The 23759-nt window shown below is 37.1% G+C and overlaps 1 protein-coding gene and 1 long non-coding RNA gene across 3 annotated transcripts in view; both read left to right on the top strand.

The window, feature by feature from the left end:
• The window catches only part of LOC133667513 (uncharacterized), a 39240-nt gene extending 25914 nt beyond the window's left edge, over positions 1-13326 (top strand). The window contains exon 2 of the long non-coding RNA XR_009833202.1: positions 11970-13326. This is a non-coding gene — a long non-coding RNA (uncharacterized LOC133667513). The remainder of the gene's footprint in view (positions 1-11969) is intronic.
• Positions 1-23759, top strand: part of LOC107993230 (E3 ubiquitin-protein ligase MIB1) — a 468131-nt gene that overhangs the window by 313569 nt on the left and 130803 nt on the right. The gene's annotated exons all lie outside the window — the stretch shown is intronic.

Here is a 23759-nt window from a genome sequence, read left to right as displayed (position 1 = left end):
GATTTATATTTTACGCGTCGCGCGTAAAGGAAGGAAAGATAATGGCGTGATTTTTATTTCCGTTTCTCGAGAAAAAATAGAAAAAAAATAAGCGTTAACCACGCTCGGTTAACGATGTGAGAATGCACTTTAGAATTAATATCGATACACTCGTTAATCAAGTTTTTCCCGTGTTATTTCCACGGATACACCGTGGGAGAAGGAAAGTTTAAATTACACGCAAAACTAATTACCAGATGAGGATAAAACAAAATACACCGTAAAGTGGCCTTTTCGCTCGCGTTACGTTCCACAATGGTTTCGAAACAAACGGAACGTAAACGCGAAATTGGGGGAGGGTATCGAAACGAAGCTCGAAGGCGTGAAATATTTTTCAACGCCGTATTCAACGAGCGCATCGTTATTTTTCGAATACGGGAATTTCGAAGAAGGAGGAGGGGACTGTTGACTTTCTCTCTAGGAACACGTTGACGAATTCGAGGGGGACGAATCGTATCCTTTCCGTCGAAATCGATCCGAAAGAACGGGGGAAAAAAGGGCGATCTCCATCAGGGCCGTTTCCACGATTGGCACGGTTGGCGAAACCGTTTGTGGCGATGAAAGAAAGGAGAAGGAAGAAGGGCGAAGAGAAAAGGGAGGAGAGGAGGGCGACGGAGAGTGGGGCGGTGGACCGCTCGGGGTGGGGAGGAAGGAATAACATAAAAATGTTTGGCGGCACTCCAAAGAGCTTGCCAACTCTCAAACGACTACTAAATCAAAATACCAACCGCTGCATGCACGGGGGCATACCAAGCCGAGTTAAATTTTATTCGAAATCCTTTTATCGCAAAACCTATTTCCCCGGCAAAAATGTAAATCTTGCTTACCTCGTTCCACCCTTTCTCTCCAAATCGGCTATCCGGCGATTTCTCCCGCGTGTAACAGCGCCCACCACCACGAAAATGTCGTGTCGTCGCTACACTCTTCCTCTTATCCCTTCTATCCCATCCTCGCCCCAACTCCTAGCTTACTTACCCTCGGGCCATTGCGTGATAATCTCGCGCGAAGAAACGTTGAAACGTCAAGGGGGTGTGCTTAGAAGCCAGAAGAGGCCTCTTTCCCTCTTTCAGGATCGTCTCTTCTAGGTGAAATTAAACTATTAAATATATATATATATATATATTTGTAAATCGTTTATTGTTTAATTCGTAGAGAATGGGCTACATTTTCAGAAGTTAATATCGTTTCGATCGGTTTTTTCGAGCAGGAGAAAATAAAATTTCCTGCGCGCGATGGATAATCCATTACTATTACCCTTAATCGCGTAAAGAAGGATAATGGAACGCCCAAGTGGCTAATTTATTTTGCCAAATAAATAAATTGCTCTCTTTAATCTCATTCTTACGAAAGTTCTTGATATACGCGGCTCGCGTGTATATACGTAGAAATAGATCGATTTCTCGTCCCATCAAATATCGTGGAAACGAGAAATAGGAGATTCGAAATGGAACAGGAGGCAACCATTAAGCATTTCGTAGAATTTCGGTTAAATATCTACGCGAGTGGAATTTTCTGGTTAATTCTCCAAATTGAATTGGAAATGTCAAAAGTTTCTTCCTCTGCCCGGCTAAATGATTTTTAGAACTGCGAAAAAGTTGCCCATGTTCCAGTAGTTTGGTCGGAGGAAAAAAATCTGTAAATTAATTGATTTGAAATTCGTGGAATATAACCAGAAATGAAGATATTTTTTAATTCGTTATCGACTCGTGAATTGAATTTTCCCAAAAATGCTCGACTCCCGATTCGAAAATATTTCGAATCTTTCTCCAATTCTCTTTCTTCCAAAAATTATTTTGCAATTTTTCCAAAAAGATTTTCCAAAAATTCCAAAAATTAAAAATACACTCGAAATTTATTATTTCGTTATTTTCCTCTTGCACGAAACTGAAAAATTACGCGATAATTGTTATTTGCGAAAAGAAGGAAGAGCGATAGATACCTGGAATAAATAAAACACGAAAAAAAGAAAGAGAGAGAGGACGGGCGCATAAATAACGAAAACTTTTGAATTATTTCGTTATCTATAAATAAGCGGTTGGCCGCGCCACTTCACCATTGCCCGCACCCCTATTCATCCTTTGGCCGTAGATCAACTTTTCTTCTCGCGTTTACGCCGCCCGAGCATACGTGTACAGCCCCTCCCCTCGTCCCCCCGATCTAAAAAGCGTAATGTCGAGTATCGAGGGAGAAAAAGTATCAGCCCCGCGGAAACGGCTTCGCCCTTCCTTTCCTTCGATGCCATTCAACCGGCTGCTTTTCCATTCATAGGGAAATTTTTCTTTCTTCTTCTTCTTCTTCTTCTTCTTCTTCGAGCAAAAGTGGTGGCCAAGGGAAAATTTTTCAACTTTAATGTAAGCGGCAGCTCCGGTCAGGCTGCCCCCCTTTTCAACGGAATCGTTGAGCGGTTGGTAACCGCTTCCTTTTCCCGAGAATTTCACTTTGTTTTTCTTCGATCTTCGATTCCTTCCCCAACAATCGATAACCAAAGCTCTTCCTTTTTTCCTCCTTTTCCCATCGCTTCATTCGAGGAATATTTCGGAAGGGAGAGAAACGACGAAGGGGACCACTTTCCTTCGATAATAATAATCCTTTCATTTTCCTTCCCTGCGATTGACCAAATGTCAACTACGAATCTCTTTCTGTTATCGTGGCCAATCAAAATGGAACGAAACAAATAGATCTAAATTTAAGTGCACGCGAGTAGCAGGAAGGATGGTTGCGGAATACTTAAGTAGAACAGACTAGCCACGGTCAGACAGGTGATAGTATATTATTGAACCGGATAACTAGTCGGACAATAATCCATATAAGAAGAAGAAAGTGATCGAAGAAACATTATCACGAGGATTATTACGATCCATGGTCGTGCGAGTAAAGAAAAATAATTATCTAGGTAGAAATAGAATCGTATAAATAGAACAGATAGAACGTGTACGTTGAGCTGTATAAGTGCAGAAAGATCATTGTCAGACAGTAGTCTAGGATCGTTATAATAGTGAGGATTATTATGATCTGGGTAAATCTATGATCATGGCCCCAGTGAAAAAGTTGTAAATAGTTGTAAAGAGTCCAAGTAGAACGGATCAGCTATGATCGGACAAGTCGTTGATAAGTAGAATGGAAGGATCGTTGTCAGACGAGTGTGAGAAGAGTAAAGGAGACAAGTGGTATGGAATCGGGTTGTAGAGTCGGGCAAGCAGAATAGGAATAGAAAATCTTGTTTAATTTAACGAAATCAGAACGAAATAATTATTAATTATTGTAATTTTAGGAACATTCGAAGCGTAAATTCGAACGAATGATAAAACGAATAATTTAATAACTTTAAACGGGCGAATCGGATAAAATTTCACAATTTCATTCAGAATCCACACTGGTAATGGCATAGTTCAGGCAGCAAATTATTGAATATCCCGTAATAAACGTAAGGGAAATTAAGTTACGTTGATTAATAAAGGGAGTAATTGCACGAGGGGAGTTAATTGCAGTAATTATAGACTATACTTTACTAAATTTTATTCGAAAGTGAACAATGATAAATCGATCACGCGGAAATATACACATATATATATATAAATTACACACCGAGGAAGCTGCGCCTCGTTTAAAAACTCGCGAGATTTTCTCCGTGTATCAATTACATTGAAAATTTGATAGCCCCGATAGTTGTGCCCCGCCTTGAGCAAGACACGGCGCGCAAAGTGGTTCCATAACTTTCTCATTGCAAACTTGAGCCCGATCCGCATCTCTCATTAGAAAACTTTTTACCAGATTCTCTCCTCTTCTCCTTCTCTCGAGAAGTGCGAGCGTGAGAACGTCACTTTTCCTTCACATACCATAAACTTGCTCTTCTCTCGCCCTCTTTATAAACTTGCAACTGAAAAAAAAAAAAAAAAGAAAAAGACGTTGTTGAAACAACGACGAGCGTTCCAGCGTCGTTCGATATCGAGATTAAAAAGAAACAATAACAACAACAAATCCACGAAGAATCGCGCACTTGGCACGTCACAATATCGTCACAATATCGTCACAATACGTATTGGCGAATACGCAAGGCTCCAATTCCAATTGGAGCGTTGTTGGGGCGAACAAGTGACTAAAAGAGGACAGCGGAGACGTTGCGATACGATACGAGACACTTGGGAAATGCGAGACAAAAGACGACTTGGCAAGTTTCGCGGCAACAACGTTGATTCCCGTTTAACGAGATCCCGATCTAGTTTGCAACGCATGCCTGTTTCCAACGCCTTCCTTCGTTCCCGCGAACAAACGAATCGAACGAATTTCGACCATCGGAACTTGCCCAACTTAATACAATTACAATATCAACTATCTAATCGTTCAAGACGATTTAAATTCGCAATATTTCGAAACTCTGTCGATGCAATTTGTTTCTCGATCGAGGTTTCTCTCCAGCCTCGAAATTAAGGGTTGAACATCCTCGTGAGTAGAGTAGGTGGGATTATCGTTGGACCGATCCGGTTCTTTACTTAATCCGTTTGAACGAAGTCGGTGATATTCTCTCGATCGGTATAGCTTCCTTATACTTCCTTGGCTATACCCTGCCCCGCTCGTAATTCTTTCGAGAATCTTATTGGCCGGATATCTTGGTAATACGGATATAAACCGAGTTAATAAATAACGAGGAGAGGAGAACGGAGGAGATCTTCATCGATCTCGTTTCGACTCGATATTATTGGCTTCCTCTCCCTTTCGACAATTCGAGATCTCTCATCGATCTCCTTCCCAAGAGCACGATATTGGCCACCGGGTAAAACCTTGGATACATCGCTGTATACCGTCGATCGTTTTGCAATCGTTATTTCGGGACGCGAAACGGATCGAATCGGCTTTAATCCTTGCGACGAACATGAAAAGATTATTAGTATTATTATTATTATTATTATTATTATTATTGCCAGTCGATTATCCGAATTAAATTGGAGGAGAAATTCTTTCGAACAAGCGTTTTTTATCTCGCTCGAATAATCGACCATCGGTCGGATAAGCGAAAATTTTTTTATTAATTTCCCACGAACGACCGTGTTTCGAGAAGATTAAAGAGAGGAAAGAAAGAAATAATTAGAACGTTCGATTCTTTCCTCGAACCCTTCTCGTTCATAAACCGCAGGATTCCCCACAGTTTTGGGATCATCCCCTGTCAAAAACTGGGGGAACAATTATTCTTTAATCAAGCAAAAACCTTCGGTCAAAACTCGAAACCACTAAAATCTCGTTATCAACTGCGCGTAACCCCCCTGTGTAACATTAATCACGCGAGGCCGGGGACTTGGATTAATGCGATTTACATAGCTCCACAGCCACAGGGCGAAATATATATATATATATATGTGCGTGTATATTTTTTCCTTTTTTTGTTTTTTTACCGATCCAGGTCCTCCCGGACCCCGAGAAAGTCCCAAGAGCACGACCATTCATCCGCGCCAAGTATTTTATTAAACACGGCCGCCAGATGGTGCGCGCCGATCCTCCAACAGGAATACAAATTCAAAGTGTGGGACGCGATTTATCACGAGTTCACATCGCGTCATAGGATACCAAAAACTTGGAGCCGTGCGTTGCATCCCCGAGAGAACATTTCGAGATCCCTCTTCTTCGCCCAGATTAATTCCGTGCCGTTTTTTCGAATATTTTCGTTGACAAAAATTGATGGTGTGATAATTTTTTAACAAATTATCGCGCGCGATACATCTCCATTTCGGAAATCAGAAAATTTGAAACGGTTTTAAACGGGAAGTCGAGAATTTTGTAGACGTGATTTATATTTGTAATATCGCGAAAGAAAACGTGCATTAAAAGAGAGAGAAAAGAAAAATATTCGTTTTAATAAATTATCGTATAATTCGATGTGGTGTTCGTAATTAGGAAATTTCAAAATGTCAAAATGGAAAGTTGAAAGTGGGGCACAAGCTTGGACGTGGAACTTGATAAATATATTTTTCGGTAGAATCAACCGGGAAAAGTATAAATTATGGTCGTGTATAAAAGTTAAGGACGGATATCAAGAAGAAATAGCGGGACTGTTAGTCTTGGTGCACTTTCGGTCGCATAAATTTTCCTTGCGCCGAATTTATCGCGGGGACCGAGTTCACATTTTCAAGTATTTTCCCTCTGTTTCTTTATTCGATAGTTTGCGACGGAGGAAAAAGGAGACACTTGAGAAACATTGAATCCTGGCCAACCCAGCCAAAGTCATTCGATCTTTACGACCATCGCTTCCGAAACTTTCCAACTCCGCCATTTTGTCAAATCGCGGGGATCACTCTTATTCCCAAACAGTCGTTTAAACTTCTATCCAAGGCGAATTAATAAAATTTAGCGTGTATCGACCGAAAGTATCGTTTATCGACCGAGGATAATTACCCGACAAATTCGATCGAAACGATTATTCGATTTTTATCAACCGAGTATGGCATGTATGTACGTATATCGTATATTTATCATATTTTTATTTCGTCGTGTTTAATTTTACCTAGATGAACGCTATCGAACGAGTCTAGATTTCGTTATATCTCGTTTATTACGAAGTTTATTATGATCGTGCCGTGAATTAAATTACCTAACAATTTCATCGCATTTCGAGCGTTATAAAATTTATCGACGTAGCATCGCCCGTCAACAAAGATTTATACATCTGACTACAATTTCCATCTTTCAGCGTTTAATTTCCAAAATTATTTGAAAATTATTCGTATTCATCACCGTTTCACCTCGTCGATTTAAAAATACAAAATCGACGACGCGTGAACATTTTTTTCGAGAATTACGACGCGATAAACTTCATTCAAACGTATTCAAAATTATTTTAAAAACGATCAACGATTACTAATACATCAAGGATCGCGTTTCGATTCCGATTCCAAAAATTATATTTCACATCGTCGATCCATCAAAAATTCAGAATTATCTTATTCGCAATAAGCAAGCTTCCACGAAACATTCCGATTTCCAAAATAAATCTCTCCCTCTCTCTCTCGCTTAAATATTTACCATACCTTCTCAACCACAATGATATGAAATCCCGTTGAAATATTCGAAAATAATTTTATCATCTTCTGCCTGCTCCTCTCGCCGAGCTGATGATACTGAAAGAGGCGAAAATTCGAGGGCACCTGCACCCTCCCCCTCCTGCTCGTTTCGCATTTATACCCCTCCGACATTGTTCCACACCGGAAATCCCGGCGACTTCCGTCCTAGACGACGCAGCAACGCTCCATTCCGACCAAATAAATTACGATTCCCAAGGGAGAATTATTTGCGGGCTTTGTCGCATTGTCGTCACTCGTAACGTTCAATTTACTCGCCTGCATCAATCTTATCTTTCTTTGTTCCCCCTTCTCCTTCAACCCTTACCTCTAATCTCCACGGCTTTAACCATTTTCTTTCTTATTCCCGCACACACACGCGCGCACACACACAGTCCCGAAACACTTTCCACAACTTGCAGCTCCGTCCCTTCCCTCTCTATCGCAGAAACATCGTGTAATCGTGTCAACCCCATCGATTCCTCTTTTTCATCCGTCCCCTCCTCTTCCATCTCACCCCCCGTTCGATTCCATCGCTAATCTTGTACGAATCTACTTCCCTCCCCCACCCTTCATTAATTACCCCGCGAATGAGCGTGAGGAGGAGGGTGGATCGAGGTTGATGAACGTTTTTATCCACTCGTTTCTTTGCCCCACGAAGACGGAAACGTGGAGGTGGAGAGATTCGCGCGATGCTGCTTGAAATCGATTCGCAATTAAACTGTTTGCGGTGGGATCTTTTTCCCTCTGAATTTTTGGTCACTCGGCCGAGAAGCGCGAAGAAATTCTTTTTTTCTGCAGATCAGAGAGCAGCTTGATTTTATCGTCGAGTTAACAACGAGTGACATTTGAAGGGAGAGAGAAGATAGATTGATTCCAACCCCTCGAGAGAATGTGATATTGGACGAGAAATTGTACTTATTCGAACGAAAATATTGATAAATATTTTTCCAAGAATCGAATTATATTTCAACGAGGAAAAAATACTCGAAATACTCGGGTTGGGAGTGCGCGGTTTGGGATTAGGATTGCGGGGATTGTTAACGCGGTTTTAATACCGGGCAAAGTGGACAGGCTTCGCGTTAATTATCGGTGTGTCCCCAGTTTTCTGGATTATCCTCGTGAAACTTGCGACGTCGATGAAACATTGGGGAACGAATTGCGCTAATTGCTTACGTACGGCCCCCGGCTTACGTACGGGCCCTGTAATTTTTATCCGTCGAATAAAAATTTTTCACGCGTTTCGATCGTTATTATACGGATAAAAGTCGGGGTAAATAAAGGGGGAGGGGAAGGAAATAGAGATAGAATTCGTGTCGATCGTATCGATGGTCGAATTTTTCGAAATTTTATTGCACTAATCAAACGAAAGGATCGATTTTTCCACAGAATTGTCCAGAAAATAAATTTCTCGAATGGACGTTTGTTAAACGGATTTCGTAGAGGAGGATTCTTCATTTTCTACGAATTCCATTATTGTAACAGAAAGAGAGAGAGGATTATACGAGTTAATATAGATTGGATCGAGATGGGAAAGGATGTGAAATGATAAATTTAGCAACAGAATTTAGCTTCTTCTTCCATAAACGAGTATTATCATCAAATTATCAAGAGAACGAGGCATTGCAATCTTGGAACGAGAGAAAACAAATAAATCTGAATAGGAAGGTAGAAGGCGTATAATGTTTTCGCGTACAATGTTTTGAATTTCAAATTTCCCTTTCTTTCTTATCGTCGGATGAAACATTTTTATCGCGAATTTATTAAAAAAAAAGAAAAAATGTTCGGTAAGCAGTTCCAATCCTCTTCCCTCGTCGCGTCATTATACGATATTCCATCCCGAATCCCGAGGAGAAACGTGAAGAAACGTAAAATCTGGATCTGCCTCCAACTTGTAAATTCATTCGAAACTTAATTCCCTTTTTCCTTATCCGTTAGCGATAGAAATCGTAATAAAGGGGTAGATGTACGCCAACTGAACTTGCAAGAAAACTTTTATTTCCAAATGGGAAAATAGCGGAGCAGGAATCGCAGGATATATTTCGAGAATGTATATATTCGGGGGGGTAAAAGTTTCGAAAATATTTTCCACCCCGTTGAGAGCGATTCCTTATAATAATTTCCACTCAGTGTTCACGAAACGGGACAAAATCTCACGAATCTCTCGAAAATTATTATATTATTACTTATTATTATTCTTACTCGCGTTTAGAGTAACTGCATAATAATTTTCACGCCCAATAAAATATTTTCCAATAATCCTGTACAATTCTTGACAATTTAAAGACGGAGAATCTTCTTTTTTTTTAATTCTCGATACACGTGTCCACTCTCGAGAGTTCGCATCCAACATCAAGCTCAACAATCAAGCACTTGTGAAAAGAAAAGAAAAAAAGGGAACGTTATATCGAGTACAATTTGACGAACGAGTTGAAAATAGGATCGAAACCGGAATATCCGCTATTCTTTCGCCACAATTTACATTCCGAATGGTCGAATGAAATGGCGAGAAATCGTCACAATGCTATCCGGCCCAATCCGATTATACATCGAGCCATACTGTTGGTGAAACGATTTCACGCCGCGTATCTGGCGTTAATAGTCGGAAGCAGATCGTTGGCAAATACGTGCGCGCACAGCGTTAAGATACACGGATGCATGGATCCTGCATTTGGAAATTTCGACGTTGTGCAACGAGAGAGTGCAGATATTTTTTGCGCAAGTTTCTTTTGTTATTAGAGGAAAAAAGTGAAAGAGGTGTGATACAGTGAGAGAGTTGAGTTAAGGCAGAAATCGATTCCTTTTTTTTTTTTTTGGCAGAATATAATAGATACGTAAGATTCGTAGAGAGAAATGTATAATCGTCCGTTTCCACGGATTTATAAAAAGAGTATATCTTCGCCATTACACGAACGGAAAAAAAGATTTTTATTCGTTACATAGATAAATAATATAAAATTTCGATTTATATTTTTATTTAAAACCACGAAAAAGCTTCGCTATATAAATCGTCGAAGTAATTAAATTATTCGCAAGTATCTCCTCTGACAAATAATTAAAAACTTTAAAATTGTTCCCAATTATTAATTATTAATTTTTAATAATTTCGGAAACTGTCACTTTCCGGTCACGGAATGAAAAATTGATCGATTTTGAGAGTTACTTTTCGCAAATGCAAATAACCTGAACATCGAATACAATAATAAAATATTCCTTTCCTTTAATTTATTTTATCGAATCAAATGACTATCGATTGCAATATTTACGAATCGAGTTTAAAAAATAAATATAAATCGAAAATACGAATCAACGGATCAAGAGAAGAAGAAACTCTCTCTCTCTCTCAAATCTGCGCATCAAAAAGTAAAAAAAAAAAAAAAAGAATAAAAAGGGACAGCTTTGACGTTGGATTCGATACGAGGACACGCGACGCGACGCGAGAGAGGGCAGCAATCGTTTCGAAAATCGTCGTTAAATCGTTTGAAAGGAAGCAAGCGACGGTGGATAAACCGCCATTACTACTGGACCGGAACGAGCGTTCATTTAGATTAGGGATCTTAATGCACCGGTTATCTCTCCTCCATCCTTCTTCCCCTCCCTTTCTTTTCCACGTTTCACAAGCGTGGATCCCACGCGACTGTCTCGTGACTTTTTCGCCGGTTTCCGTTTCGCCTTTCCGTTCCTTGCCTCGAGAATGGCGGCCTCCTATCCAGATAAGGGGCCGAGCCGCTCTTATTTCTCGTCTTAAAGAATTTGGCCTGCCCTCCCCGAGACTTCCACCAGTCTTCTCGCCTCCCCCTCCTCGTTTCGTAAACTTTTTCCTCCCTCACGGAAGAAAAATCGCGGGAACCGACTTCGACCAACCATTTTTAAAAGCCTCGGCCCCCCGAGTTTGATTTCAACGTTCTACCTTCGATGGATATTTCTTTTTTTTTTCTTTTTGGATATTATTATTATTATTTCACAAGATTTCGGGAAGAGAAGTCTGCGTTCACTTGATTCTCGAAAATTCTTTTCCATAATTTTCAATCAATTATATCGAGAAATATATTTTTTTTACTTTTATACAAATATAAATTAAATTTCTATCTATATTTTCGCCGAAGGATCGATCGGATCATATCGTATAATTATATTTTTATTAGAAAATTCGTGCAAGTTAATCGCATAAAACATACATTTAAAAAAAAGAAAAAAATGTGAAGAATTGTGCTCATTCTCGTTCACCGGCAACGCGCATCCGAATTTTCATAGGCAAATATAGAATTTGAACAGGGAAGGGGGCCAAATAAATGGCCCACTCAAATTGAAATTCAGAGGAACGTTCTTTCCGTCCGTGCATGCGGAGTGCAGCCGCATCACCGAGTTATCGGTGCCCGCTCGGAAACCAGGGATGGACAATCTGGCCGCCATTAAATCCGTCACGGGTCTACCTTCAATTTTGTCGCGCCTCTGTGCACCGCTCGATTCTTTCACCCCCTCCCGTTCGAATAATTTTGTGGACGCGCGCGATGACAAATGTGAAGGGGGTTGAAACCGACGCGGAGCAAAGTAGAATTGGCATGACAAAATTAATTACTTTTCCCCTCCTCCCTTTTTCATCTCCATCTCCTCCTTTTTGAACTTTCTCTGATTGCTACCAGATCCATTGGCAATTTTCCTTATTTAATCTCTTTCTGCTCGCGTATTTTCTAGTTTCTTTCATTTTTTTTTTTTTTTTTTTTTTTTCGTAGAATTGGGGTAGTTCTTGATTGACCGATTGTTGCGCGTCGTATTGTCAAGCAAGTGCAGTCAACGCATCTGCGCTTATCGTGCGCACAATTTATACAGAAACGTGTACTTTGAATCGGTTTGATATCGTTAATATTTTTTTTTCTTCAACAGCTAAGACAAAAAAGAAACGAAACTTTTTGATGTAATTTCAACGCTTCGGAAGATTCGTCAAAATTTTGCTAATTTTTCGCATTTGAAAAATCGCATTGAGGAGATTTTTTTTTTTCCATCCCACGTCGAGGGTTAATAATATTCTCGATGGCACGAAAGGAATATTTCTCTCTTTCAAAAAGCGATCGTAAAAGGAGGGGGAGGGGGAGGGCAAGAAAAAGAAGAAGAAGAGGAAAAAAAGAAACCTCTAGGTCCCCCGAGCAGAAAGCAAACGTAATCTACCGATGTCTGTCGAATACAAAGTAGCGTTGAACATAATACTTAGAATGCAATCTATCGTGCTACATACATATAAATCGCTGTGATCACTGAGTCGTTGAAATTCGTAACGATCCTCCTTCTTTCCTCTCTTCTCCTCCTCCTCCTCCTCCTCCATTTTCCGCCGCTTCGTCCTCGTTTCCCCGTCCATTCCACTTTTTGCCCCCTCCCCTTCCCTCCCCCGAAACTGTATTCCTGTCACGAATGTGGAACGAAATAGAATTGTTGAAGCAACGATAAGATGAATGGAAAGGAGAGAGAGAGAGAGAGAGAGATAAAAAAGAAGGGACGAAAACGAGGACAGGTATCTCTTTTATCAGTCTGAATTAACAGTCGGATGAATTGAATTACGTGAAATTTTATTATATTCTCGCAGGAAATTTTGTCGAGAAAAATTTCTTTAAAAATAAAATCTCTCCTCTTTATGAACGATAATGGAACGCCATGAGGGGGATTATCGGCTTCGAGGAGAAATATATTTTTAATTTCGTTGGATCGAATGGAAGAAAAAAGAAAGAGAGAAAAGGAGGAGGAGGAGGAAGAAGAAAACGAGTATATCTTTGTTCGGTGGGAATATGGAGGCCATTATAAAAATTTACAACCGTGCGTGTTTCCGTTTGTATCTCAATTTCGCTTCGTTTTTTCCAACACGGTCCATTTACCGTGCCCATTCCCGGCAAATAAAATACAAATAAACTACTTGGAAGCTGGATGGAAAGACGTCTGTGCAAGAAGATAGAAACAAGCACAAATTGAATAACATCAAAGGAGGGGAAGAGGTGAAGAAGAAGAATAAGAAGAAGAAGAAGAAGAAGACAACGAAGAAGAAAAAGAAGAAGAAGAAGAAGAAGAAGAAGAAAAGACAAGGATGCTCTCATAACTCTTTCTAAGCGCGAAACACGTCCCGGATGGAAAATTATCTTTCATCTTTCGACGAGAAGAATAAGTTTTGTGTAAAAGTGATGAAATAAAAATGTAAATAAATGTAAATAAAAATGTAATAAATATAATGAATAAAATGAAACTAGTTTGAAAAAAATTTTGTAAAAATTTTTTATACACCCATATCCTATGTATATCCCACGCGTCTTATCAGTTGGAAATAGTTTGTAAAAAGTATCTCGCTTGTTTATGAAGATATTAAAAAATTTTTTAAATACAAGTTGAATAATTTCGAGGTGGGCGTAGTATGATGTAATTAATTTCTTTATAAGTGAATGCACAGTGATCATAAGAAGATCGATTCCGTTTTATTGAAAAGAATTTTATATTTTTTAATACATGTATAGATATAGCACATTATTCTCTATATAAAAATATTGAAATATTTGTAGCAAAAGATTATTAGTTTAAGAGATATTTAAAAAAATTTAATTATCTCCGAAACTAATAAATTTTCTTTACAACAGATACGATACTTTTTTATAGAGAATGCAAAACTGCATCTAATAATATATTTAAAAATATATGATTCTATTTAAAAAAATAAAATTGATCTTTATGCATTTATTTATAAAAAACTAATAATATTAAATTATATCCCAGTTGAAACTATTTAACTTTAACCCGAAACATTTTTTAATATTATTAAAAATAAAAGAAATACTCCAGATAAGAGAGTTGCGTCCCCTGTACATTCCTCGATCTTTTAGAAATAAAAAAATTATTAAAAAGTATTTATTACGATTCCTATTGTAAAAGATAAGTATGCAATTAATAAGTATATTTAGATTTAAGTAAACTGTGAAAAAAATAATTTAAAATGTTAAAAAATACGGTAGGCGTAAAAGGTAAGTATATAAGGTAAGTATACAAGGTAAGTAAGGTAAGCTGAAAAAAACCTCCTTCTAATTTATGCTATCCTAATAAAAAATTATAATTTTGAACAAAAATTTCGACACTTCCCAGAATTGGCAAAATTCTTGGAAATTGTTCAGGCGACCTCCTATATATTTATGTTCTCCTAATACAAAGTGGAAATTTGGGCAAAAATTTCTTTTCCGCAAAGAATTTCGAAAATTCCGGGAATTTGACGTCATTTCCAAGAATTGGCAAAATTCCTTAAACTACCTCCTGTAAACTTATGTTCTCCTAATACAAAGTCGAAATTTGGGCAAAAATTTCTTTTCTGCAAAGAATTTCGAAAATTCCGGGAATTTGACGTCATTTCCAAGAATTGGCAAAATTCCTTAAACTACCTCCTGTAAACTTATGTTCTCCTAATACAAAGTCGAAATTTGGGCAAAAATTTCTTTTCCGCAAAGAATTTCGAAAATTCCGGGAATTTGACGTCACTTCCCAGAATTGGCAAAATTCTTTAAACTACCTCCTGTAAACTTATGTTCTCCTAATACAAAGTCGAAATTTGGGCAAAAATTTCTTTTCCGCAAAGAATTTCGAAAATTCCGAGAATTTGACGTCATTTCCAAGAATTGGCAAAATTCCTTAAGCTACCTCCTGTAGACTTATATTCTCCTAATACAAAGTCGAAATTTGTGCAAAAATTTCTTTTCTGCAAAGAATTTCGAAAATTCCGGGAATTTGACGTCATTTCCAAGAATTGGCAAAATTCCTTAAACTACCTCCTGTAAACTTATGTTCTCCTAATACAAAGTGGAAATTTGGGCAAAAATTTCTTTTCTGCAAAGAATTTCGAAAATTCCGGGAATTTGACGTCATTTCCAAGAATTGGCAAAATTCCTTAAACTACCTCCTGTAAACTTATGTTCTCCTAATACAAAGTCGAAATTTGGGCAAAAATTTCTTTTCCGCAAAGAATTTCGAAAATTCCGAGAATTTGACGTCATTTCCAAGAATTGGCAAAATTCCTTAAGCTACCTCCTGTAGACTTATATTCTCCTAATACAAAGTCGAAATTTGAGCAAAAATTTCTTTTCTGCAAAGAATTTCGAAAATTCCGGGAATTTGACGTCATTTCCAAGAATTGGCAAAATTCCTTAAACTACCTCCTGTAAACTTATGTTCTCCTAATACAAAGTCGAAATTTGGGCAAAAATTTCTTTTCTGCAAAGAATTTCGAAAATTCCGGGAATTTGACGTCATTTCCAAGAATTGGCAAAATTCCTTAAACTACCTCCTGTAGACTTATGTTCTCCTAATACAAAGTCGAAATTTGGGCAAAAATTTCTTTTCCGCAAAGAATTTCGAAAATTCCGAGAATTTGACGTCATTTCCAAGAATTGGCAAAATTCCTTAAGCTACCTCCTGTAGACTTATATTCTCCTAATACAAAGTCGAAATTTGAGCAAAAATTTCTTTTCTGCAAAGAATTTCGAAAATTCCGGGAATTTGACGTCATTTCCAAGAATTGGCAAAATTCCTTAAACTACCTCCTGTAAACTTATGTTCTCCTAATACAAAGTGGAAATTTGGGCAAAAATTTCTTTTCCGCAAAGAATTTCGAAAATTCCGGGAATTTGACGTCATTTCCAAGAATTGGCAAAATTCCTTAAACTACCTCCTGTAAACTTATGTTCTCCTAATACAAAGTCGAAATTTGGGCAAAAATTTCTTTTCCTCAAAGAATTTCGATAATTCCGGGAATTTGACGTCATTTCCAAGAATTGGCAAAATTCTTTAAACTACCTCCTGTAGACTTATGTTCTCCTAATACAAAGTCGAAATTTGGGCAAAAATTTCTTTTCCGCAAAGAATTTCGAAAATTCCGAGAATTTGACGTCATTTCCAAGAATTGGCAAAATTCCTTAAGCTACCTCCTGTAGACTTATATTCTCCTAATACAAAGTCGAAATTTGAGCAAAAATTTCTTTTCTGCAAAGAATTTCGAAAATTCCGGGAATTTGACGTCATTTCCAAGAATTGGCAAAATTCCTTAAACTACCTCCTGTAAACTTATGTTCTCCTAATACAAAGTGGAAATTTGGGCAAAAATTTCTTTTCTGCAAAGAATTTCGAAAATTCCGGGAATTTGACGTCATTTCCAAGAATTGGCAAAATTCCTTAAACTACCTCCTGTAAACTTATGTTCTCCTAATACAAAGTCGAAATTTGGGCAAAAATTTCTTTTCCGCAAAGAATTTCGAAAATTCCGAGAATTTGACGTCATTTCCAAGAATTGGCAAAATTCCTTAAGCTACCTCCTGTAGACTTATATTCTCCTAATACAAAGTCGAAATTTGAGCAAAAATTTCTTTTCTGCAAAGAATTTCGAAAATTCCGGGAATTTGACGTCATTTCCAAGAATTGGCAAAATTCCTTAAACTACCTCCTGTAAACTTATGTTCTCCTAATACAAAGTCGAAATTTGGGCAAAAATTTCTTTTCCGCAAAGAATTTCGAAAATTCCGGGAATTTGACGTCATTTCCAAGAATTGGCAAAATTCTTTAAACTACCTCCTGTAAACTTATGTTCTCCTAATACAAAGTCGAAATTTGGGCAAAAATTTCTTTTCCGCAAAGAATTTCGAAAATTCCGAGAATTTGACGTCATTTCCAAGAATTGGCAAAATTCCTTAAGCTACCTCCTGTAGACTTATATTCTCCTAATACAAAGTCGAAATTTGAGCAAAAATTTCTTTTCTGCAAAGAATTTCGAAAATTCCGGGAATTTGACGTCATTTCCAAGAATTGGCAAAATTCCTTAAACTACCTCCTGTAAACTTATGTTCTCCTAATACAAAGTGGAAATTTGGGCAAAAATTTCTTTTCCGCAAAGAATTTCGAAAATTCCGGGAATTTGACGTCATTTCAAGAATTGGCAAAATTCCTTAAACTACCTCCTGTAAACTTATGTTCTCCTAATACAAAGTCGAAATTTGGGCAAAAATTTCTTTTCCGCAAAGAATTTCGAAAATTCCGGGAATTTGACGTCATTTCCAAGAATTGGCAAAATTCTTTAAACTACCTCCTGTAGACTTATGTTCTCCTAATACAAAGTCGAAATTTGGGCAAAAATTTCTTTTCCGCAAAGAATTTCGAAAATTCCGAGAATTTGACGTCATTTCCAAGAATTGGCAAAATTCCTTAAGCTACCTCCTGTAGACTTATATTCTCCTAATACAAAGTCGAAATTTGAGCAAAAATTTCTTTTCTGCAAAGAATTTCGAAAATTCCGGGAATTTGACGTCATTTCCAAGAATTGGCAAAATTCCTTAAACCACCTCCTGTAAACTTATGTTCTCCTAATACAAAGTGGAAATTTGGGCAAAAATTTCTTTTCTGCAAAGAATTTCGAAAATTCCGGGAATTTGACGTCATTTCAAGAATTGGCAAAATTCTTAAACTACCTCCTGTAAACTTATGTTCTCCAATACAAAGTCGAAATTTGGGCAAAATTTCTTTTCCGCAAAGAATTTCGGAAAATTCCGAGAATTTGACGTCATTTCCAAGAATTGGCAAAATTCCTAAGCTACCTCCCTGTAGACTTATATTCTCCTAATACAAAGTCGAAATTTGAGCAAAATTTTTCTGCAAAGAATTTGAAAATTCCGGGAATTTGATTGGCTTCCAAGAATTCAAAATTCCTTTAAAACTACCCTCCTGTAAACTTATGTTCTCCTAATACAAAGTCGAAATTTGGGCAAAATTTCTTTTTCCGCAAAGAATTTCGAAAATTCCGGGAATTTGACGTCATTTCCAAGAATTGCAAAATTCTTTAAATCCACTTCCTGTAGACTTATGTTCTCCTAATACAAAGTCGAAATTTGGGCAAAAATTCTTTTTCCGCAAAGAATTTCGAAAATTCCGGGAATTTGACGTCATTTCAAGAATTGGCAAAATTTCTTGCTTACCTTCCTGTAGACTTATATTCTCCTAATACAAAGTCGAAATTTGAGCAAAAATTTCTTTTTCTGCAAAGAATTTCGAAAATTCCGGGAATTTGACGTCATTTCCAAGAATTGGCAAAATTCCTTAAACTACCTCCTGTAAACTTATGTTCTCCTAATACAAAGTCGAAATTGGGGCAAAAATTTCTTTTCTGCAAAGAATTTCGAAAATTCCGGGAATTTGACGTCATTTCCAAGAATTGGCAAAATTCCTTAAACTACCTCCTGTAAACTTATGTTCTCCTAATACAAAGTCGAAATTTGGGCAAAAATTTCTTTTCTGCAAAGAATTTCGAAAATTCCGGGAATTTGACGTCATTTCCAAGAATTGGCAAAATTCCTTAAACTACCTCCTGTAAACTTATGTTCTCCTAATACAAAGTCGAAATTTGGACAAAAATTTCTTTTCCGCAAAGAATTTCGAAAATTCCGGGAATTTGACGTCATTTCAAGAATTGGCAAAATTCCTTAAACTACCTCCTGTAAACTTATGTTCTCCTAATACAAAGTCGAAATTTGGGCAAAAATTTCTTTTCTGCAAAGAATTTCGAAAATTCCGGGAATTTGACGTCATTTCCAAGAATTGGCAAAATTCCTTAAACTACCTCCTGTAAACTTATGTTCTCCTAATACAAAGTCGAAATTTGGGCAAAAATTTCTTTTCTGCAAAGAATTTCGAAAATTCCGGGAATTTGACGTCATTTCCAAGAATTGGCAAAATTCCTTAAACTACCTCCTGTAGACTTATGTTCTCCTAATACAAAGTCGAAATTTGGGCAAAAATTTCTTTTCTGCAAAGAATTTCGAAAATTCCGGGAATTTGACGTCATTTCCAAGAATTGGCAAAATTCCTTAAACTACCTCCTGTACACTTATGTTCTCCTAATACAAAGTCGAAATTTGGGCAAAAATTTCTTTTCTGCAAAGAATTTCGAAAATTCCGGGAATTTGACGTCATTTCCAAGAATTGGCAAAATTCCTTAAACTACCTCCTGTAAACTTATGTTCTCCTAATACAAAGTCGAAATTTGGGCAAAAATTTCTTTTCTGCAAAGAATTTCGAAAATTCCGGGAATTTGACGTCATTTCCAAGAATTGGCAAAATTCCTTAAACTACCTCCTGTAAACTTATGTTCTCCTAATACAAAGTGGAAATTTGGGCAAAAATTTCTTTTGTGCAAAGAATTTCGGAAATTCCGGGAATTTGACGTCATTTCCAAGAATTGGCAAAATTCCTTAAACTACCTCCTGTAAACTTATGTTCTCCTAATACAAAGTCGAAATTTGGGCAAAAATTTCTTTTCTGCAAAGAATTTCGAAAATTCCGGGAATTTGACGTCATTTCCAAGAATTGGCAAAATTCCTTAAACTACCTCCTGTAAACTTATGTTCTCCTAATACAAAGTCGAAATTTGGGCAAAAATTTTTTTTCTGCAAAGAATTTCGAAAATTCCGGGAATTTGACGTCATTTTCAAGAAATTCTGAAAAAATTTTCTATTTATGAGACTTGTAATTAATTCTACAAAATTTTTCTTAAAAATTTTATTTTTATACTTACCTTATACTTACCTTATACTTACCTTTATACTTACCTTTTATACTTACCTTTTTAAGCTCCGTACATCCAGAAAAAACATTTTTTCACCATTTTACTTAATACTAATTTTGGAATTTATTATACTTACCTATTTTATACTTACCTTTTGCAATTAGCAATTAATAGAGAAGATTTTCACTTGAAAGTGGTGAAATTTTATCTGTAAACCGAATAATTAATTAATTTATTTAATGCGTCTTCGAGTTATTCAAAATTATGGCAATCGTTAATAATTGATATAAATGAATTTCATATTAAAATTAATAAGAGAACTTACCTGAAATTCTAGTTTCCAGATAGTTTCCAAACTTGAAAGTTGTGATGTTTTATCTAAAAAATGAAGAAATTATTAATTTTCCATACAAAATTATCTATTTATTCGAAAATGTAGCATATTATTCATTAATAATTAATTAATGGAAAAGAATTCCATATTAAATTAATAAAATTTTACGTGAAGGTTTAGTTCCAATTGCGAATTAAAAAGTGGTGAATTTTTCAATAGAAAACGAATAATGAATTTTTTAATGAATTTTTCATGTCCTCAAAATGATGAGAGTTACTCTCTGCTCTTCTCTCTTCACAATGTTACTTTCGTTATCTATGATTTCCAAATATCTCCTTGCAGATTCTCCTATACTTCTAACAATCTGAGTCTTCTCTGATCCAAATGCGAGATCGTGCTGGTTTCGAAAAACAATTTTTAACAACTCTGTAACTTATCGACAAAAGTTTTTTTTTAAACAAAAGTATAAAATGTAGCAAAAATTCCATAATGTTGACAATTTCTTGTTTAAAAAATATCGTTAAAGAGGCTGTATCCAAATATACTGAAACGAGAAAAGTGTAAAAGTGTTGAGAAAATTTATGAAAAAGAAATTTTCTTATAGGAAAAAAGAATTTAAAAAAGGAGACGAAAAATATAATGATATGAAAATATTTTTTAAAATTGTACATAATATATGAATTCTCTACTATTCGTTTGTTCAATAACAAGTCATCTTTCTTTTCAAATAAAACGAAGAGGCAAACAACGATCCTTCCACCATAATCACTCGTTCAACCGAATAATTTAACTGGCCATTCGAACGCGTTTTCATTTTCGCGTGATAATTACTTGTACGATACTTGACTCGGGCTAAAGCCCATTTAAACACGCGGTCACGCTCACGCGGTCCATTATAAGCCCGCGTTTTACGATCATTCCTCCGCGATGGAGGGTGGTGGTGTTTCGCGACGAAATTTACAACCGTGTTATTTTTCTTCGGTTTCATTCCGGTTCCGCCGCTTCCGTTTCCCACGGACAATAAAGTCGTGGCAAAGTAAAGTAGAACTGTCGAGACGATGGAAGAGGAACAGGCAGAAGGGAAGAAGGACGGAGAATGGGCAAGAAGAGTGTAGGAGGGTAGGGTGAAATAAGGGATGAAATGGAGGAAAAATGGGAACAGGAAGAAAGTTTTGCGGAGAAAATGTAGAACTGTGGTTAAAAGGTGGAAAGCGGGACGTGTACGAAACGGGATAAAGAAAGAGGAAATTCCAACCGTGGATGTAACTACGAAAATAATAAAAAAAGGGAGAGGGAGGGATGACTCTTGGCCAATTGATCTTTGCGGAATGTGGAATCTACTGATTTTTATTATTCAAAGTTAACTACAATTACATCTTATATGAATGGACTTTCAGACTTTAAGTCTCTGGTTAATGATCAATAATAATTTGTCAATTGCATGGTAATAAGAATAAAAGTATTTGGCAGTAATCTTTACGATGTAGGATTGATTGGGTTCTAAGAGTAGAAGAATCCTATTCGATCGCAATGTCAAGCTGCATATATCGCGGTCAATACTTTGGATGGGTGACCGCTTAAAAAAAAATACTCTCTCTCTCTTTCCAAGTTTTCGAAGATTTTTCATCAGCTAGTATACAGTAGTCATCCATCATGATTTAATAATTAATAACGTTACATTATTCAAGATACATGATTCCATAGTTGATTAATTTCAAAATCCTATAGTCGCTCGATCACGTCATTTATAAAAAATAAAAATGAACAAATATACAGGTTTATATAAAAGAGAAGAAAATTAAAGAAATTCCAAGAAAATAAAAAAATGCAGTCATAATAAAAATAAAATAAAAAGGAGGGAGAAATGAGATAATAAGCTTAATAATAGCGAAAATAAAGCTTATAGAAAGAAAGGGAAGAAGGAGAAATGATGGAGAAAGCGATCGAAAAAGAAAGAGAAAAGAAGGGCGATGAGGGGGGGAAGACTATGGAAAAAACGAGCAAAAAGGAGAGAGAGGAGAGGAGAAAGGAAGGCTATGAAATACAACTCAGTGGTGTAAGTGGATGCCAACCGTCGTCAAGACAGCTCACGAGCGTCGGGACGCACTTAATGCGAATACAATAGCCGACAGTTGTTGCCGGCCACGGCCAACGGGTTCTTGCGTCTATGTTTTTGCAACGGAGGTGCAGCTGCGTGATGGAGAAAAATCTTTTAACATCTCGACGGGTGATGGTAAGTTCTCTTTCGAAGATTCGAAGGCGACGAGAAAACGAGGACGACGAGTCGTCTCTAATTAGAGGAGGCGAAAGAAACTGTTTCGGTCGGCGACTTTGTCGCTCGACGACAGCTAATGAGAACGAACGTAAGTATGTTGAACCCCTCCCCTTCCTCTCGTTGAATCTTTAACGTGTGAATCTTCCGTCTCTGTTAACCCTTTTACTCGGACAAATGACTCGCCGTGTAATTATAGCATTGAATGATACAGATTTTATATGTAAAATTTGTAAAAAAATTTTGAAACGAAATAAAAAGAAATATTTAAAATATAGAAACAAAATTCTTTCTTCTCCTTTCTCCTTTTTTTTTTTTTTATATTCTCTCAAATCATACTCTATCAAATTATTCATCGTTAAATAACAGATAACAGATGTTGATATATCTCAAATATTTACCAAAAGAATAGATCTCCAAGATCTTAATGTCCCTCGATTAAACAATTTCCACGTGGAAAACGAAATTGTTCCCGCTCATTACAAAATTATTTCGCAAAATCCTATTCCAAACGTTTCGTCCATTCAAGAACGATATCGTCCTCCAAATCTCTCCTAACCTTCCTCACCTAAATTAATATCGTGGCGGAATATATTCCCCTCTTCGTTCTCAGAATTTTCGTCGAAAGAATAGGAACGCCCCTAAAATCCGTTTTCCACAGTGTCGATAAGGGAAAATCCAGTGCGAGGTGGGGGCCGTTAGAACCTTTTAAATCAACAGAGGCTTCGGTATAAGTGAAACGGTATAAAACCATTGCGGTTATCCCCCTGCATGGATCCCGGCAAAGTCGACTGCGTCATTAGGATCCAGAGAATGGGATCCACGTATTGTTGCGATCCAGACCACGTCCCATTTTCACCTAACGCTCCACCATCTTTACCTCGCCAACTATTGCTGTATATATATATATATATATATATGTAACGATGCTTTCATCGATTAAACGAAACAAATGTCAATTTTATCAGCCACGAGGAAAAATTACACTCACATTATCACATCACTTTATACCAAAGTGAATACCAAGGATAAATGTTACGATCTAACTTTCCAATAATTTCTATCGTTTATTATCCGTATTATTCTTCATTTCGCGGGATCCACTCCCATTTATCGCTGTGGCCGTAAATAATTTTCAAAACTTGTTTTAACATTTAAACTTGGATAACGCTTCCTATCCTTGCGTCCACCTGGAGAGGGAGGAGGGTGTAACTCGTAATTTGCGGTTATTCGAGGATTATGGCACAATTATGTCGCGCGGTAAAACATCCTGAGTAACTAACGGAGCGCGGCCCACCAGATAGAGCAAGTTGGGATTCGGTTCATTTGTCAGCCGAAGATAAGAAAGTCGGAATTACATACGTTATTGCACGCGTCGTGTAATTTACGCTCCTGTTTGGATCCTGTTTTATGGACGTACGTGATCTATTCCGTTTAATCGTTTTCAAGGGAGAAAGATGGGGTGGTATCTGCGGTGTGCTATTTTATTACGAAGATGAAATAGATAGA

This window comes from Apis cerana, linkage group LG16, assembly GCF_029169275.1.
Source record: "Apis cerana isolate GH-2021 linkage group LG16, AcerK_1.0, whole genome shotgun sequence".
Taxonomy (NCBI): domain Eukaryota; kingdom Metazoa; phylum Arthropoda; class Insecta; order Hymenoptera; family Apidae; genus Apis; species Apis cerana.
Note: the sequence above shows the minus strand (reverse complement) of the source record. Positions and strands in the feature narration are given on the sequence as shown.